Source organism: Dicentrarchus labrax, unplaced genomic scaffold (assembly GCF_905237075.1).
Source record: "Dicentrarchus labrax unplaced genomic scaffold, dlabrax2021, whole genome shotgun sequence".
Taxonomy (NCBI): domain Eukaryota; kingdom Metazoa; phylum Chordata; class Actinopteri; family Moronidae; genus Dicentrarchus; species Dicentrarchus labrax.
Window position 1 is genome coordinate 9,089,922 of NW_026136722.1, and position 20,689 is coordinate 9,110,610.

Sequence of the window (20,689 nt, forward strand, 5' to 3'; positions counted from 1 at the left end):
TCATAGGAGGGGGAGTCCAGGAAGGAGGAGAAAGAGCAGGAACAAAGGTATACGTGAAGGTATAATTATTCTGGATATTACAATTATCCACACAATAGTCTGTGTGTGTGTGTGTGTGTGTGTGTGTGTGTGTGTGTGTGTGTGTGTGTGTGTGTTGCACTAATGTATTAAATTCATTTCAAAAGAGGTACAGTGCCAAGCATCTACCCCATCTCTATCTTTTGGGCATCTTTGACCTTTCGGCATCATTTTGCTCCAAATAAAACACATTTTAAAAATAGAATTGTGTATTATTTTACTTTTATATGAACAGGTAGTAAATTGATATGAAACAACTACTAGATAAAAATAATAATATCTTGCAGTCCAGATTATATTTTTGATGTCATGTCGCAGGCCAGAGGGAGGGGCATGGAGGGCTGGAAATTACCCCAGGGGCTGGCAGTTTGAGGTCTCTGATCTAGAGCCATGCTATGAAAGGCTGTGCTTTGAACTGAATGTTAACATCAGCATGGTAACATGCTCACAACGACACAGCTAGCATGTTGATGGTCAGCAGTTATAATGTTTATAACATGTTCACCAACTTAATTTAGCATGTTAGCATGCTAACATGTGCAAAACACAAAGTACAGCTAAGGCTGATGTAAATGCCATTATTGTTTTTATTATAAACCAAAGTACTGGACAAATGGGATTTTTGACCTGATGGTGGTACTACAGGAAAAGTCAGGGGATCACCAAAGTGACATAATAATATTACAATTTATCGAGAGGGGAGCTTGAGTGTGTGTAAAAAATTTCAACCCATCTAATAGTTATTGGGATATTTCAGGGTGGACCAACTTAAAGATAGATGCTGCTATCATGGCCAAAAAGTGTTAAATCATCCAGGCTCTTTAGACGATTTCCAGGATGACGTGAATAATAATAAAATATGTAATTGCTCTGTGAAAGGATTAGATTCTCTTTGCTGCTTTCAACAGTGCACCACCACCCAAAATTATTTTACAAGAACATTTAATGTGTGCTTTCAGTAGGTGAGAGGTCCTGGAACTCTTCCTTACCAGCAGTGAGCTGGAGGCACAGTGGAAATAAAGATTATGATTGAAAACACACAGGTTAAGGTCGAGAGTAGATTCAACCATTGTGGGTGACTCACTGGTCTAAGCCTAATGGGTGAGCATTGTTTGCAAACCCACACAATAAACAGGCTGACCACCCATGTGTTTTATAGGTAGGATGCTGGTAGGGGATTGATGCAGCATGCACGCACACACGCCCACACCTACAAACAAATGCACAGATATACTGGCCCATAGCTGGAAGCTGTTGTGCAAGGTCTCACGCTAGCAACACAAACACATAAAACAGCACCACTCCTGTCATGCAGGACCTATTACATCAATTTACTCATAGAGAGCAAACTTCCACAGAGAAACAATGCACCCCCTGGAGGTCAGTAGGCTTTCAGTTCTTCGTCCTTCCTGTACTTTTTTAAAACTTCTGTGTCCTGAATTTTTGAATGTCCCTTAATATACACACATTTCTTTAAGCTCTAAAGGAGTTGAGCCTGTTGTAGCCTCTCATTTTAGCCAAATAAAAAAAAAGTAAGATGGTGAGTACAATGGAGGGGCCTTAATTGCGATCATATGTGTATATAATGGAGGGACTCCAGGTAAAAAGACAGATAGGATATGTATATGATGTCAGATAAGAATAATGCCTGCGGCTGAAAGAATGCATGCATGTTTCTGTCCTTCTCTCTGGCCAGGCATCTGCAAATGTTCATGTATGTGGATATGAAAAAGAGAGGGAGAACAGATGGAGAGTGTGTGTGTGTGTGTGTGTGTGTGTGTGCGCGCATGTGTGTCTGTTTCTCTCCTTTCCTTCTATAAAACAGTCCTTCTTTTCTTCCCCTTGCTTTAAGAGAAACCTGGTCACTGGATGGGAGCCAACTTTGACGCTCACACTCAGCTTGCGCTGCTCAATGGCCCCTATTGTAGTTTCAAGGGAGCTTTTTTTTTACAATTATCAACCCAAAAAAAATTCCACACAGAATTACTCCTGAGTAAATATTTTTTCACTCCCTTCCTTCTACCCTCCTTTCTGCTTCTTTCGCACTCTGTATTTTTTGTTTCTAATTTGTTTCCAAATTCAGGGCCGGGAGAAGGCAGCCAAGGACAATGTGTTGAAGCACCGGGTCATGCGGCTGCCAGTAGTGCTGGCATTTCCTCTTCACTTCTCAATCGCTGATTCAAATGACAAATGACGGGTCTCGGTTTTCCATCTTCCAAATAGCTCTACTGCCCACATAGCACAGCTGACCTCCCACTAACCTCAAACCATCACTCCAACCTCAGCCAAGAGTATTTACAGTCAACAGTTGGGGGCATGAAATTAACTAAGTACAGTATTCAACTGACCATAAACTGCAAGAAAGATGGCATACAAATAACTAAATGATATATTCCATGATACAAAAAACTACATTGATGCAGGCAGCAAAAAAAATGCTGCTTTGTTAAATCTTAACTAATCAACTTTAAAAATCTTTATTCTTGAGCTGCATTCAGTTCCTGTGATGTTGCTACGTTGTAACCAACAAGCGCCAATGATTAAATACAAAAAAAGAACTGTAGCAACAGAGAGTAAAAGAGTAGAGAAGGAAAAGAAGAGCTGAGTAGAGAAACACACTTTGTTTTTGGAACCTGGTTCTCTGGCTCCAGTTTTTGGCCCTCTGCTTGTTTCCCTACAGTACTCACTCCAACTCTCCTGCCCCACATCCCACCTTCCCTCCCTCTAAATCTTTCTGAAGTACTAATAACAGATGAAGGGTGGTGTGCCACCGGTTCATATGCTGCTCGGTGCCAGCAGATGGCCCAGATGCCGCTCTGACAAAAAGCGAGCGAGGGGAAAGATGAGAAGTGAGAGGGAAAGAAAAACAGGAAAAGAAAGCAAAAGGAAAAATTTGACTCTGGTTAGTTCTTGGCAACATACATTAGCAGGCACACATGCAATTTATTTTACATGCTGTTTGGTGCATTATTAGATATAAAAACAAATGGCAGTGTGATTTCCCCCATAAAGATATTTTTCTTCCATCCAGGCTCATCATTTGTGTCTTTTTCATTTATTGTCTCTAGTAGAAAACAGACTGCTTCATTATCATTTCATTTTCAGACATGGAAAATGCAAGCTGGCAGGTAAGTAATGTATAACAGGAGTGACTCAGGGTTATAGATTTATGTAACTACGAGTCTATTCTAAGCCGGCCTGTAAACTGAGCAAAATAGGCAACTACCTAGAGCCACTTCCATTCCCGGGGGGCCTCTATGTGCATATTTGGTTGGGTTTCAGAGGCTGCATCTGAGGCTCCTGGTGCAGATATTTGTTTAGTGTTCAACGTGGTTCAGCTCCACTTGCTTGAAATGTCAAGAAATAGTGAAAAAATAGCCATCAAAACTTCCCAGAGCCCCAAAGTGATGTCTTGTTGTTGCTTTTCTTCCAAAAGTCCAAAGCTCAAAGATATTCAGTTTACTATGATATATGGCAAAGAAAAGCAGCAAATCAGCAAATCCTCACATTTAAGAAGCTGGAACCAAAGAATGTTTGGCATTGTTTGCTATTTTTTCACAGTCTTTAATGATGTTGAGGGAGGACCCCAAAACAAAATATGACATAATGCCACAAAAACGCTACGGCTGGTCTTATATCAGGAGAAAGAAAGTCGAGTTTCTTCACAAGCACAAGGTGTTGAAAGACTCAAAGCAAAACATTAACATAAATGAGGAACCCAGAAATGGAGAGTGATGATCCAACCAATGCTGCAAGATAAGAGGGAGAGGATGGAAAGAATTAGAAATTAACGAGGTGGGGCAATGATGAAAAGTGAAAGGGGGGGGAATGATGTTATTGAGTCCAAGCAGCACCACATGCCCTGAAGAGCTTATCCGTCTTTGGAAATGTACTGACGAGAGGTACAGTGTGTGTGCGTCTGAGAGACAGCAGTGGAATGAAAGAGCACCTAAACACAACCGCCCGTCACCTCTGGAAAGCAACCCAAGTGTGCTTCTCATTTCAAAGGAATGGAGGGACGGAAGATGGGGGACTTTATTTATTCAGAATAACATAAGCAAACGAGAATTATGGTATTAATGGAGAGGAGAGAGAGGAGGTCATCGAGGGTGAAGGGAGTGCAGGAGGGGGTAAATTACTTACATGCGTATATTGGTAAAAACTGTTCTATAATCAAGCAAGCCAGAAAAGTCTGTCAAATCCAAATAAGCTCCCTGAGACAGGCAGATAAAGCCAATAGCTCAAGCGTGTAGCTATCATTTAAACTAATCAGATCCAGTTATTTTAAAAGTAAGCACAAGTAAGAGTAGCTTAAAAAGCTCTCTCTGATTTTACTGGCAGCAGGACACAATTCCTTGGCCCATCATTTTTCTGAATTAAAACTAGCTATGACCATTTGGATGCAAATGTACAATTCGTTGACAAGAACAATTAAACTTCTAAATTAAACTCCCTTGAGGTCAACAATAAAAGGCACTGAATTCAAAGCCAAATAGAGAACCATAGTGCTAAAGTAACCATCAAATCTGTTTGGGATGAGTGCACAGAGGTCTTGATGTCAGCTAGCTCTGAGCAAGGTTGCTTACTTCAAATGGCTTTTGGAAGAACAGCTGTGATGAGAAGTGATGAAGGTCTAAGCAGCTGTTCGTGGTCCTATTAGTTAGAAACTTCACAGGCAAATTAGGGGCTCATTTTTTTAAACTCAGTGATCAATTCCAGTAATTGTCACCAAGAGTTGTCACACTAGCATCTGGCAAGCCTAAGTATTCATACAATTTTGTCAGGGTTGCAAAACCGCAACACGTCCAACCAAAACTGTCTCAAGACAAAAGAAACAGAAAAAAACACTAGCTGGGAGCTGTCATTTCACTTCAGACATACCAGAACTGTAGTACAGTGAGTAACGTTTGTAGATTGAGAAGGCAAAAGAGTCAGTGCAGTGTTTCCAATACGTACAGCTGGTAAATACTAATGAACTGATTAAGCTTATATATGTCTGGTGAATTGTGTGTTTTGAAAGAGACCAGAAACAAAGGCCAAACCATCATTAACCCCCCTGTGACTGGACACAGCAACACATTAAAAAGACCATGGGGTTTATAATCTAATAAAGTCACTGTGAGGGGCCACACATGCATCCACATGAAGGTGGGGGGCATCATCAGGGGGGAGGATGATCTTGACACAGCCTGCTCGGCACAGTCCCCGGTGCTGATTAAAACAATATTACTCAGCGCTTTATTTCATCTCAGCAGAACAGCAGAGCTTCTGCTGACCCAGCAGAAGAAACATACACACACACACACACACAAACAAATAAAGTTAAACAGAGGGATATATGGTTGTTTGTGATATGCCGTAAAAAAGTAAATGCAGCACTGATTTCAGGTCAGGTATGCAGTTGTGGAGTCTGGCATGCAATTAAGGCATTGTATCTTGTATATTAATTTAACTGCACTCCTGGCTCCCTGCTGTTTTTGCACCTATGGCTAAATATTGAAAAAATGGCCATAAAAACTCCAGCTGTATATACAGCTTTTAACCCCATTAACTAAATATTTAAATAAGAGCCATATGAGGCATCTGCAGCGTGTATTAGAACTGATCTTGAGTTGAGGCCTGGAGTTATTTGATGTAAACAGAATCAAAATAAGAACTAAATCCCAAATCTCAACGACTAAATTAAGACCGAAAACAATTTCTCATGTGCTAATATATTTTCTTTTTTCAACAAGAGTTAATAGCCATACTTTTTATGAAATCTTTCATACATTTTTTTGTCCTTTTTATTCTTACACTTCTCAGAGAGTCAAAACTTTTAGCACAAACAAAGCAGCTGAAAGATCCTCCATAACTTGAGAGTAGCCCACTGACGGGGAGCAGACCAACCAAGTCTTCGGGGTCAAGCATTCAGGCCTCTGATACATCGCCCTTAACACCGGCATACATTCATCAAACGCTGCTGTGTACACATCCTGCACTAACTTTCAAACTCTACTTGCATCATGGCCGTGCTTTGTATACACATCTGCAGATTCCACACTGTTTGTGGCTGGAGCTCCTGTGTAATCTCAAACTGAGATGAGCTACGCTGTAACGTGGGTGGGCATATTACGGGTAGAGGCAAGTGAAGAGAAAAGAAACATTCCACTCAAATTATTAGCACAAACAAAACCAATCCAAATAGGTGTAGCTCACACTTAGGAAATAAAGTAATACCACCTTTAGACAAATAAAGTAGTGTGTGTGTGTGTGTGTGTGTGTGTGTGTGTGTGTGTGTGTGTGTGTGTGTGTGCACGCTTGTGGTGAGTGGAGGGTGGCAACAGGCACGGATTATGTGCCTGTAATCCTTTTCACCGCAGTAGGTGCTCATGGTGTCTCTGTGGTAGACAGCATGATTTACATACATCACTTACAGGACGGGCACCCCTCCCTACGTGTTTTAAGTAAATTAAATGGTACAAGTATGTTTGTTAGGCTTTTATGTGTTGTTTTCACGGGCAAATGTTGGAATAATATCACAAAAAGCTTAGCAAGTACGATGTAAGGGAGTAACCAGTTAATAGGCGTGTCAAACTATGTGTGTGCCGTCTTAATGTGTTCTGGCACAAAGGTTGACTTCAATAATCCACATCAGTCACACTAATTCCATTTACTGCTAACACACATCCACATCCAGTCCAAACACTAGTGTTCACTGGCAAAAACATAATGGCCGTCTCAAACATCCTGCTGCCACAGGGCTGAGGCCACCTGACCTCTGACCCTTGCATGTGAACTCTAACTCGACAGGAATAGGCCAACAACTTCCGGCCAACAAACACCTGTTTGTTTCTAACAGCTAATAACACACAGAGGGAGGGGGGGCGTTTCAGAGTGAGTCATTACACTCCATCACACAAAACGCTGATCTGCTAATCCTGTCCGTAGGGAGGGTCTGGACTGTCACAAGTGTCTGGGTGCTGATTAGCAGTGAGCTGGTGAATGACTGGCAGACCAGGATAAGGCTGATTTTAGGGTGCTGGTTTACGTATCCGGACCAGTCAGGGCCTAACAGGGACAAAGACAGACAGAGGTCCCTTTATGGATCTGAAATCAACACTGTTATAAGCCTTTTTATAAGTACATTTGTCTTTGAGGTAAATTTAGACGGGTCAGCTTGCAACTCTCCATTTACTCTCCAACATGTTTGAAATAAACATATTTATTCAGAGCACAAACTCTGTATGTTATTATGTCAAATTAAAATATAGACAATTGCCAAAACCTTGCCCAGTATCACATTCTATGTGATGAAGATTCCCAATCTAGCCGAAAATTCCAAAGACAACAAAAAACTCCCAACATTTCAATACATGAGGAAAATGAAGTAAAGAAATGTCAGAAGAGGAAATTCAAAGAGAGCTCACCCCCTCATTGGATGGGTAAGGGTGAAACAGGAGCTATAGATGGGGGTAAATTGTAATTGTATACAGGGCTGCTTGTATAATGTATAATGTGGTTTGTTTGTTTTATTCAAAAACTGGCTAAATCTTTTTCACAACATAAACAGTAGACTACAATAGAAATTCTTCTTGGACTTGATTGTGTAATTCTTGACATTTTGTAGTTTCATCCTCATTTTATGTCAAATAAACTAAACTATTTATGCATGTTTGCTTTCAGTTCATCCCCCCGCACACAGCTCTCAGGAACCTAAAGATTTTTGGTAACCAACTGTCAAATCCCAGATGCTTCAACTTCTTTGAATGAACAACCCGGGGTTTGCAGAAGTGTATCCGTTTGCAGCTGCACTGCCAAGCAATAATAACATATCTTTTACATAAAAAGTAAGTGAACTAAAGGGTAACTGCAAAGGATTAGCTATCTGACGTAAGTTCTATGTAAGTTCTAAGTCTATGCAAGCTGAGTTTCATGCTGGACAAGTCAACCAAAAGATTTATGGTATGTTTTGGGAAATGATAGGCAGTAATTTAAAGGATACACAATTTGTATTTCATGAGCTAAATCATGCAAAACCACCAGTATCCAGTATGGCAAAAGCCGTTCACTGTCTCAGTATGTGGACCCGCAGCCACAGCCGACCTCGGTCCGGTCCAGTTGCAGTGACAGATGCCAGAGGCCACTTACAGCCCACAACTGTCCAGGACTTGGCCAGGGTCGGAGAGGGCACTTCTTGTTCTTCAAGAGAGAGAGAGAGAGAGAGAGAGAGAGAGAGAGAGAGAGAGAGAGAGAGAGAGAGAGAGAGAGAGAGAGAGAGAGGGGGTGGTGCGCCGGGCTGGGTGGTGCTATGGTCACTACAGCGCAGTGAGAAACTAGCCACCACACAAGACAAACATAAACAGGGACACCCGCTGGGCAGGCTGACGCCGCGTGCCTGTGTGGGTGCCTGCCAGCCCGGGCTGTGGCCTGGGGGTGTGGGCATGGCGGCTGAGCACCCCAGTAGGCACCCCAAGTCAACGGGTTCACCCCAGTGGAAAGTCTGCATCAGCCTGCACGGAGCCCACTGTGGCTGAGAGAAGGTAGCGATTCACCAGACCCCCCCACTAATGTAGCCATCACTTCCCAAGCGACCACAAGCTAAATGTATCCTCCATGCGCAGCAGAAAATAGCATAACTGTGGGGAGGGAGAGAGGGGAGGGAGAGGAGAGGGGGGAGGCTGATATAAAGACATAAAAGTAGAGGGTTGAGATGGAGGAGGGAGAGGTGATGAACGGACAAAATAGAACTGGAGTTATTATGGTGTGACCAAAGAGGGAAACAACTAAATAAACAGAGGAATGAACGGAGCAAAATGAGGAGGGAGACATGAAGACAGACAGACAAGAAGATATTGAAGGGGGGTGTCTGAAAGATGGATGGAGCATTCTTGAAAAAGAGTAAACGACAGCAGTCAGAGATGAAGAGAAGGGGGGGGGGTCTTCTCCAGTTCAACCACCACATATTTTCCCTCGTAGGGGATATAATTTACACAAACCCACTAAAAGGTCAGGAGCAGAGCATGCGGTGCCAACTCCATCTCAGCAGCCAATACATTTTTTTCTTCCTCTTTCTTTCTGACCGTCTCTCTTTTCGTTTTGTCGCGGTCTTTGTCGGCCTGTCTCTCTTTCTGTCTCTCTAAGCATCCCTTTCCATCTATTTTTACAGGACTTACTCCAATCACTGTGGATTTTAGATTGGGTGATGCTTGTGTGTGTTCTTGTGTGTTATTCAAAGACCGTATGTCTTTTAGCAATCTTGGTTTTTGCAGCGTGTGGTTGGCAGGCAGTGGTGTTCCACTCTAGCTTCAATGTCTCAAATCCCCATCTTCAATATGGTCAAAGGACAGAGAGAGGAAAAGGGAAGAAAAGACTAATGTAACAGCAAAGGTGGACTGTACGTTGGGGAAAGAAAGGATTTAAGGCATAAAGGCACTGTGTTAAAGATTAAACAGAAGCATGGTGGTGAATTACACAGCCTCAACGGAGCAAGACTGAATGGGTTTTAAAGGCATCAGCATACTTCCAAAGAAGTGGTTGTTGAGTGTCTGAATGGGTTCATGCGTTTGACAATTTTTGTTACTTTCCAAAACCAACAATCCGTCAAGAACGCCAACTTAATACAGTGATTACCTTGTGTGCAGAGGTGAGCAAGTAGTCTGGATTTGAGATTCTCTCTCGAGCCCTGTTTTTCATTCCTCAGTTAAAATACCTTTGAGAAGAGATGGTCCAAAAGTGTGTGTGGCTATCGCCATATGTACAATTCGTCACCTTTCTCCTCTCTCTACGACTGTAGACTTTTGACTTGGTCAGATGAGCAGTTTGTTTCAAACACACCCCGGCCTTTGGACCACCAGACACCTGTAGACTAGGGTATGTGCACGGTGCAGATGATCAGTGTTTACCGATATGGCAAAATCACTAGATAGCAGTCACAAAAGCATAACATTTGATGCAAATTTGGAATTTTCCACCTTGTGAAGCATCCTGAGAATGTTATCTCCAGTCAGACTCTCGAAGCAACAAGGAAGTTGTCATATCTTATAAGAAAAACAACTGAAAATGTTGTTTTTCTAGGAAAGGAGAAAAAAAATGAAAACCTGGAGAACAACACTATACCGAAGAAAGAGGCTCAACAAGGAGAAACACAAGAAAACATTGCCGAGACGTGATTTCTTCCTCCAACCAACGCTCAGCAGAGCAGTAAAGTGTCATTTCTGAAGGCCCATAGGTTGGAGGTCAGATGCTCATTACTAATTTGAAATGTAAAGACGCTTATTAACAAAAGACTGTTTTTTTGACGTGCAGAAAAGTTTAGAAGATACGAATGACTGAATTGGCTGAATTTGTTTGTGTGTGTTAGTTTGTACAGTAGTTACCTCGTAGCTGACCGTGGAGACACTGCACAGCATGGCAGCTCAGTTTTAAGTTACCACACTACACCAGTGGACCGAGGCGGGACCATGATGGCCAGGATGTGTGGAGAACAGTAAGAATAATACAGGCCACCTCATCACTACACGTGTGTGTATGAATTTCTATCGCCACTCATCCATCAAGCCTGTGATTTTGCAGTCCAGTGCTAATGAAAGGTTTGCTCTGCTAGAACACCACCCAGGCAGGTCAGAGTGAAAGACCCAGCAGCTCCCCAGCTTTGTTCCTTTGGCCTCCAAGGAACAAGTGGTCCTTCAAATATTTTCCTGCAGCTGGGCCTCCCGCTCTCTCCAAGCTGGTCTTTTTGGTCAAAAGTGTTTGTCTAAGGTGCTTTGTGAAGGAGTTATTTTTTCACCCTCACTCCAAAAGCCAATCCACACAGCTGACATATAAAGAAACCCACTGGAAAGGAAAAACAGCAGGATACAGTAAACATGTAGGTGCAAAGCTGAGCAGCCACATCAGCTTTACAATGTCTGTTTTGACAAAAACTAGTTCCTGGTTTGGAAGGAAAATACAATATAAAAGAAAGGAGCTGATAAAGAGATATATTTTCCAATAAAGGGTCATTTAGTTATTATGCTGGCTGGTCACTGTGATCAATCAATACACACAGGTTGTAGTGACTAATTTGAATTTAACTAAACTAAGAGCAACTCAACTAAGAATGGAAACAAAGAAAGAAAAAAAAAGTGTATTGTTTTAAAGTGTACTATCTTGTTAAAGTATCACCAATGCAGCGCCTGAATGGATGGCTAAAGAAAGGCATGGATGATTAAGTCTAAGTCAGTCAACCTGTCAAATCCTGTTGAGAGATGATGAATAGTGTTTGGCGATGGTCTACGTGTGCTGAAAAAGGTAAAGAAGTAGTAGATCCGTCCAGGCATGTATGTGTATAGACAGCGTGGCATGTTGTATGAGAATGCATGCGTGTGTGTGTGTGTGTGTGTGTGTGTGTGTGTGTGTGTGTCTGACCTATCCAGCTTGCTGGTAGGAATGCAGCCCCTCCAGCTCATGGTTGGGCAGCTGTGTGAGACACCTGTGCCCCCACACGCCCTCAACACATACACACACACACACACACACACAAGCCTGCAAAGTGTATTGGACGAGTGCCCCTATGTTGGGGTTAATGGCATTGCAAAATGCCCTGTGTCCCAACACACATTCAATAGATAATGGACCAGGACAGGAACCACGTTCCGGAGGCTATCCCAATGGGAGCTATGGGTGAGAAAATCTATAGACTGTATGGGAGACAGCACACCCCTTTCACAATCATCCATGTAGGTCTGTTTGTCTGCACCAGTGAGTGCAGCAACACTGGTAGGTCCATTTTCACCCTAACACCACAATTTAACAGCTGCTAATTTGTAATGGCTGATTAATATGCTAAAGGAGTCTTTGTCTGGTTGGACATGGATGTCTTAAACTTACTGTTAAACAGTTTGTCTAAATCATCAATCATGATAAAGACTGCTTTCCTCATCATCTTTTGTGACCAGAGCAAAAAAGTATTAGACAGAAGACGGCAAAGGCACAATAGAAGGCTTACACTCCCAACTCTTAAAAGACTCTGCATCCCGCTTGTCCCCAACTCTTCAGCCCCCTGCCTCCCCCCCAGCCTCGGACAAAGCTGCCATACAATAGCTGACTGACTAATTGACCTTGCTGAAATAATGTTAGCCGGCTTCAAACAGAGGACCTTCAGTTGATTTTAGAGCAGGAAAGTCTACAGAGGCTTCCTCAAGAGCACACAGACTAAAGACCAACTGGTGTTCTCCCTGAGGGTCCTCCACCTATTTTCTCCTCTCCCTCTCTAACTTGCTTTGCACAATAGGGGAAATTATTTCCTGGCCACCGTCACCCTCTTCCACTCTACCACCAATTACATTTTGATGAAATTTTCTAATCTGCTTATGCCAAGTGCACTTGCACGGACACACACACACACACACACACACACACACACACACACACACACACACACACACACACACACACACACACACACACACACACACACACACACACACACACACAGCAGAAAAACAGGGAGGCCATGCAGGTGCAGAGCAGCTTTTGTTGTCATAACATTTCCATAGAGACGAGAAAATCTGACAGGCAGTGATGCTGTTCAGTCCTTTCTCCTCTATTTTCCTCTCTCGTGTCCACACACTATTCAACAACGTGTGTGCATATACACACATGGACATAAATACAGTACACCAACGTGTATGTCTCAACCTCTGGTGCATCAATGCAGTTCAAATACAGTGAGGCATTAGAGCATCAATGTATGCTATGCAGTGAAAACACTCGCACACATAAACACCCACACACACAGACGGTGAGCAGCGGCAAGCCTCAGCACTTTTCCCATTAAACTAAGCGTGGCATATTACTCCTGCCTCACTGACACTGACATGTTTCCACAGTGTGGGCAGACAAATAGGCCCCACATGGGAAGTGACATCAGCCAGGAGCACATGTGGCCCACCTGTCACTGACCAATGAGGGAGAATCTTTGATAAAAGAACTTCCTTCTGTTTTCTTTTCAGACAGCAGGTCTGCAAATGACGGGCCCAGGATCACTGGTTTATATCATGGAAACATGATCATAAAAGAGAATACGATGAGGAGACAATCCCCCTAGCCTGCTCTCTCTATTAAATGATAGGAAAAGTCTGCTCACTCAAACTCACTTTCAAAAATAAGGAAAGCTGGGCTGGATTTGCTATTGTGCCAGATGTGGATGAGTGCCGTGCTGATGTTACACAGACCATTTACACATGGGAAAAGCCATTGGCTGAGATATTAAGAGATTAGCTTTTGCATCACTATTGGCAATCATGATTGGCTGACTTCTTATTTGAATTTGAAATGAAACGATGACTAAGGTGTTCAAGTGCCAAGTACAAAATATAATCGGATAATTGGCTGCTCAAATCTTGAGCAGGTGTGTTTCACATCATCAGTGATTCAGGCACAGTAGAATTAAGGTTTGATTTGATTCTAGATGTGACATTTGTATTGGAGTCTTTGGTTTGTAACAACTTTGTTTCAGTAACTTGCACCACTTCATTGACTCACTCTGATCTGCTATTGAAGATCTGCTAGTTGTAGTATATCTCAATAAAAATTACACCCTAGGCTGTTTGGCCAGTGTTCATTATTCTTTTGTCATTGGTTGAGTGGCTGTTTCTTGTTTAATTACAGTTTGATCAATATACACAGATCAGCCATGTAACATTATAACCACTGACAGGTGAAGTGAATAACACAGATTATCTGGTTATCATGGCAGCTGTCAGTGGGTGGGATATATTAGGCAGCGACTGAACAGTTTGTGGATGTGTTAGAAGCAGAAGAAAATGGTCAAACATAAGGATGTGAACAACTTTGACAAGGGCCAAATTGTGATGTCTGGAGGACTGGGTCAGAGCATCTCCAAACCTGCACCTCTTGTGTGGTATTCCCAGTCTGCAGTAGTCAGTACCTATCAAAAGTGGTCCAAGGAAGGAAAAGTGGTAAACTGGAGACAGGGTCATGGTTGGCCAAGGCTCTTTGATGCACATGGGGACCGAAGGCTGGCCCGCGTCAGGACACACAGTGCATCGCAGTGTGTTGGCATGAGGCTGCATAACATTATAACCATGAGGGTGCCCAGGTTGTCATAATGTTATGGCTGATTGGTTTATATAATCACTGCAAACTGCAGTGTAAATGCAGTGTTTCTGAATTGTTTATGGCAGTGGAAATTAACATACACACAAACTCGCTGGAGGAACATTGTGTATTTGAAGTAAAAAAAAGTTAAAACAAAATAAACAATGGGAGGGAGAATATCAAACCAACTATTTAAATATTTACAAGCTTGAAATTTTTTTTTTTACATATTTACATACATATATACGTACTTACATATAACCTGTAAACAGCTCAATACAGAGCTCGGGAGATAAAGAGTGAGAGAAAGATGGTCAAACATGCCACACACACCACACCTACTGACTGCTTGTGCACAGCTCGAGGAGAGAGGGAGGGACCCCGGCACAGTTGGCAGAAGAGCCGTGGACTGCGATTACTCTGAGTAGCATGCATGGGGATGAATAACAATATAATATATTTGAATATATTTCTTGCCCTCTGCCTGATAGTCTAAATAATAAATAAAGAAGTTATTATTGGCCCACTAAAATTAGTGTGTATAAAAAGGCACACAATATCCACAGAGTTAATCATATATAGATGTAACGACTTCAAATTCAAGTTAAAAGTCAGCACTTTATTCATTGTTTAGATCCAGAGCACAGAGCCAACACAACATAAAATGTGTCAAATTATTACGGATTGCAAGTTTTATCTTGGTTTTATCTTGACTGTGTAATTTAAGGGTCTATCGCCGCCTCTCCTATTGGTCTATACATATGAATTACGAGGGAATGAGCAAGTCTTGCTTGTCTGTGTGCATCAATATCATAGCCTCTCTATCACTCCCTTTGTAGCTTCATTATTCTTTGTAAGGCTATGAGGTGTGCAGTGACATGCTGCCAATCTGCAGCAGTCCCAGAGGCAACAGTGGAGGCCAGACTGCAGGGCGGGGGTGGGTGGGGTGCAGGGCAGAGGAAACCATCTACTAATGGGAAACACACTTCTCTCCATCGTTCAAATTGCTCTTTCTACCACAGCAGAGAGAGATGGCAGGCTTCCAGGAGGTGACTGCCGTCCAGAAGCGAGGCATGATTTAAAAACGGGAGCTCTGCTGCGCCACGGTTCCTGATTCTCGTGAAAGGGACAATCATGAGCCTTATAAAACAAATGCATGTGTTGAAAGAGAGCTGGGGAGGAAGGAGGGGGGGGTATATAAGAACGCATAAAATAGAAAGACAGTAAGACATGGTAGACAAATTGAATTTTAAAAATACACAGTAAGGGATATTAAAAGCCAAGAGATGAAATGGAGATACCAGAAGGCTTGGAAAACATTTGTGAAATTAATGAAGGGACCAAAAGGGGCATTAAGGCAACCTTGTGGTGTTTCACACAAGCGACTCCTATTTTGGAAGGTCTCCTTGCAGCTCTTCCAGAAATAGTATCCCATTGCATTGATACTTAACAGCAGTGTGTTTATTCTTCTCCTAGCATTGCATCCGTGTATCGTGAATAATGGCCTGTGCTGTTTCCACTTTAGCGGTGCATCTTCTGCCAACCCAGCCTTCTTCACATCTCTATCAGACGTTCAGTTATTGGATATCTACCCCACAGAGCAGGGAGAAAAGTGCTGAAATGGACTTGGGATGGCCCAGAGTAGTATGAAGGCTTTTTGGTAAGGGCAAAGATCCCAAATGTTATTGCCAGTGCATTTTTAATAAAAGGGAAAAAACACATTTTCCAGATGTTGGAGAAAACCAATATCTCCAGCTGCAAGTGCAACTCTGCTGCTGTTTTTGTAAAAAGGATGGAAAGTGAAGTCTGACACTGTCTCAAACTCCAAAAACTGAGACAGATTAGATTGAAGTTCCAGAAAAAGTCAACCACTTTTGAGTCATTTGCGCAATTATCTTAACAGCATTAAGACGTTCTACTTCAACTGCCACGTAATGCAAAGCAGCTTCCCCCTGACAAATCATCTCCAGTTTAGTCTGCATGAAATTATAATCTAAACCATAAAAGAAAATAAAGGTGAATGGAAGAAGAGAAGGGGGAGGTAGGAAGAAAGGAGGTAGCTGAAGGTGGGAGGGGGAAACTTTTTTCTATTTTTCCTTCTGTGGCGAGTTCACACAAAAGGGTCCTTCTGATCCCTGGAGTGCTGAGCACATACCTGCGGGATGAAATCAAAACCCTCTGTGAATTATATTAAATATCCCCTGCCAAACGCTCCACATACTTCCATGTGTTTTTACCAGTTCTGAAAGGCTACATTAGGCTCTACTCTAAAAAAACTTAATTAGAATCCCAGACACCAGCACCTTCAAAAAACTCAGCACCCTCCTTCCATTTCTTCTGTGCAGGATAGAGAGAAAGAAGAGTGAGAAACAGAGGAGAGGGGGGGCAAATGGTAACAGACAGAAAGTCTAATAGGTGTCCAGATAAGGATAAAGAAAGGATTCACTGAAGGATAGCGGCTGTTTTTTTTGACAGGTTTTAAGGGCCCAGGAATAGTTAGTTGATCACTGGGTATGAAAGACTAACACAGGGCTTCTTCAATGAGGTGTTATGGAGTAAAAGAAGGATGGGATTTCCACGTGAGCCGCCACGAAATGCCCATTAAAGTTCATAGAGACAACATAAGAGGGGATTTCAGAGCTCCCTCCTCCTCTTTTTTCATCCTCTTTTCCTGATGAACTCCCCCTCTACTGAATCACAAACTGAAACCCCAAATGACTAACAGATTCCAGACACCATGTTTCAACTGTCAGAACGCAGAGTTCAGGTTCTTTGACAGAGCGTGTGCGGTCACATCTTTACACTGTACCCTCCCCCAAAGCCATCCTGCAACAGCCGACTTGACCCAGAGGATCAACTGAATACTGTAGTCTTGCCCTTCCCTCCACCTTAAACATGAATTTCTGAGCTGGACCCAAACAACAAAGCTCCATTTGCTCTTAGAAAGTGAACTCTGAGAAAGGAGCAAGGTCAAACTATCGTTCTGTGGTTTTTTCTTTTTGGTATGGTTTGGTTAGCAGCGCTGCAGCTGCACCTAATCCCCACAGGAAAGCCTTCATCTGGGACTGATTTTAGAGCGCCTGGGCTGGAGTGGGAGAAAGGGGGGACTGTTCTGTAAAAGGCTGGTTCCCTTCTGGGGCACAGGCCTCTTCTCAATCCATCTGATTAAAGGGAGTTTGGCTCAATTACACCCAATGACTGGGCCCTGCTCCCAGGCACGACCCTGGTAGGAAAACACACAGAAATAGCTTGTGGACAGTCAGTAGAGGGTGTGAGTACGTGCATCACACCTGGGGCACTACCGTGCATCCATCGTAAAACCTCTCAGTCAGCTAACAGCACAGTCTGTCAGCAGTGCTCACCTCAGAGGGCGAGTTCTTTGTGTAACCCGTGACTAGTTTGGGAAAACAGTGGGGTCGGCTCTCCAGGGACATATGTCCCCTCCAATCGGCAGGATGGATACTGGTGGGCACTGGGTCACGGCGATCTGTTCCAATCAGCCTCATGCCAGAAAAAAAAAAACAGAGCAGCAGAGGTGCGCCATGATGAGGAGTAATAGAAGATGCATGAGAGCATAGGCCTACATGTGTCCACTGTGTATGTGTTCATGTGCTTGAGGAGAGCAGAACATTGGTATTGACTGAGGTTAATTACAGGGGTTAAGGAAAGAACTTTTTCTGAGGTTATAGTTTTGTCATGCTGAATGCTAGCCTTCTGACCCTCGGAGAACTCACTGTCAACTTTATGACACGATTACAAGCTACTATACAGGCATGCATCATCAAGACTTCGCTGTGTTAAACTCTGAGTGTGGTGAATCTGTGTGTGTAGCTGCTAAAGTGGGGGAGTATGGATAATTATCATGACGTCTCAAGCATTTACACGGCAAGCTGGTTGCAATCGTGCCCAGTTGTAAAGTTCACTGATTGCAGCTGGCTTAGAGGCCCAATTAAACTCATTATTATAATTTAACAGGTTTATAGAGGGAAGAGTATGAGAGGAAAGAGCAGTACACAAAGATCCACGCTGTTCTCCTATGTCCAGATCTGCAGCTTGTATGGAAAACGTGCATGCAGTAATAGCCACCTCTGCACAGTTAAAAACACCGCTCTCAGACTCATCACCCGTCCTCCCTCAATTTTTCAGTCTCCATTTCAACCCCAACCAAAAAGTAAACATTTCCCCTCCATTATTCTCCATCCAAATTATATTCCACCCACAACCCCATTTTACTGGCTCATGCTCCCGGGCCTCTTTATGTTGTGACACTCCAAAGAAAACAGTCCTACTGAATGTTGTGGACGAGCACAGCTAACCTGATACAAGCCAGCTCGCTGCTCCGATTACACACTATGTTTACCACGGACCTTTTAATTAAAAACAGACAAGAAAAAAGAACAAATCCATCTTTATATGCACCTCAGGCCTAAAATGACAGGGAGGAAATGCTCCACTATGGATGTTTGACTTTGAGCTTCCTCAGCTGCTCGTGTACAATGAGACAGTTCAATCTATCAAATGCAGAGAAAATGGAGTCAAGGTCTCCTTTTGATTATTGCATTTATAATTTTTCACAGTGGCTTCGTCATACACAGACATGCACTGAGGCAATGCTGAACTAAAACAAAATTATCCACAGAAAAGCCACCATAATAACAAACCAGAAGCAAAGAATTAAAACCCTGAAGGACAAAGGGAACTTGAGGACAGCCTGATGCTGAAGGAAACCAGTTGAATGATGGCAAAGTGTGGTGCCTTCACCTAAGAAACTACGCTGCACAGTGAGATACTGACTAAATAGTGGCTAACATGAGTGAAAGGGGGCCCAGGCACGAGCCTTTATTCCCCCAGTTGCATTATTAAACATTGATAAAACCAAGATACAGCCAGACTGAGTAAGCGAACATTTTGACCTTGCAGATTACCTAGAAACAGGCCAGCCATTTCTGTTATCAGCGTTTGTTGATTGTAGACTACGTCTAGGAGCCATTTAGCTTCATAAAGTGCCAGTGCTTAGATGGATATGACTGAATACGAATGAGTGATTACAAAGTCTAATATAGCTGTTCTGTTTGAGGGAAAACTTTAAAGACTTAAGTTTTGTATTTTGAGATTTTTTAACAGATGTCCTTCAGTCTCAACAGAAAGAGGGTAAAAAGTCTGAGAGAGGAGGGTGAAGGCAATATGGCGTCCAAGTAAGTGTGAGAAATGAGAAGGAAGGAGAAAAATAATAATGGCAGTAAAGGACAAGGTCTCATCCGGCATTTGATTGCCTACCTGTTTTATATCAGTGCTGGTCTGCAGGCATGTGGAGGGGATATGACCTTGGGAGTGATGGCTCTCTGACACAACATCCCGGCATATGATAGCATGATTGAAGTGATTTAATACAGGACACACTGCAGATGGGTCAGCACACACCCAAGCAATTATGTGCAATAAAAATCCCAGTATTTCAAATGAACTAGTATCAAAATACAGGAAACCAAAAGGGCTTTTCTCAAATACAAAGCTATTAATATGTATTTAATAAACCCAGCATGCTGTGCTCTTCTACTGATTCAAGAAAGTGTGGACAGACACCTAGAAAATCAGTGGCAGAGTAGGAAGGCATCAGGAACAGCTTGTCACCAGATGAGCAAGAAGATTTGACAGAAATCTTCACATTACTGGAGCATTCTCTTCAAGTTGCGCCATCATCACACCCACAAAGCAGCGGCTATAGACTTTGAACATCAACATTCCACTGTCTGCAAGCAGAGACAAACCTCCCAATAAAATTAACTAATTAACACTATCTTCTGTGGTTTTAGCAGACACCCAGTTCCTGATGTGCTGTATATAAAAGGGATTTTTCCATACTGTCTATATCAAGAATGAATATCACACAAAAACATATTAGCTAGTAAAATAAAGTTTAAAAAAAAAGTGGCATCAGTGGTATCGGATATCCTCCATTTCCATGAAAAGTATGCTGGCACCAAACAATGCCATGGATTCCAAAGAGGCCCTCAGACAGGCAACTATCTGTCTCACTCAAATGAAGGAGGAAGCGGAGGAAATGGAGATGAGTGGCGAGCATGAGGGCAGAGAGAGGAAGGAGAGTGGAGGTTGTTATTTAGGACCCCGCTGTGTCAACTCCTAAACGTCTCACACACAGACACACAGATTCCAAAGAGGAAGGGAAAAAAACTGTGACATTCCTCAAGACACCGCTTCCCTACGTTAGTCCTGAGCTAATAAAAACGATTACTATTTACATAAATTCACATTGTATATCTTCGCCATGTATGGTCGTTGGCTGCAACCAAACATAGGCACAAAATACCTGTGCCAAAGACCTAATGTGGAATCTGTGCTGCAATAGCATTATCACACAAAGGCAAAGCATTAAGCACTCCTCTGTATGAGTGCAATGTGCAGCTACCTCTCTGCCTTTTTACAGTAATAATAATGATAATAAATCTATCTAATCCACCACAGCATGCTGAATCGTCTGGCAGAGTCCGGTCTGCTCTAGTTTGGAATG

General features: G+C 42.7%; 1 protein-coding gene across 2 annotated transcripts in view; it reads right to left on the reverse strand.

Moving 5' to 3' along the window:
* The window catches only part of LOC127356931 (mitochondrial import inner membrane translocase subunit tim16), a 110,187-nt gene that overhangs the window by 57,019 nt on the left and 32,479 nt on the right, over nucleotides 1-20,689 (reverse strand). The window lies entirely within an intron of this gene.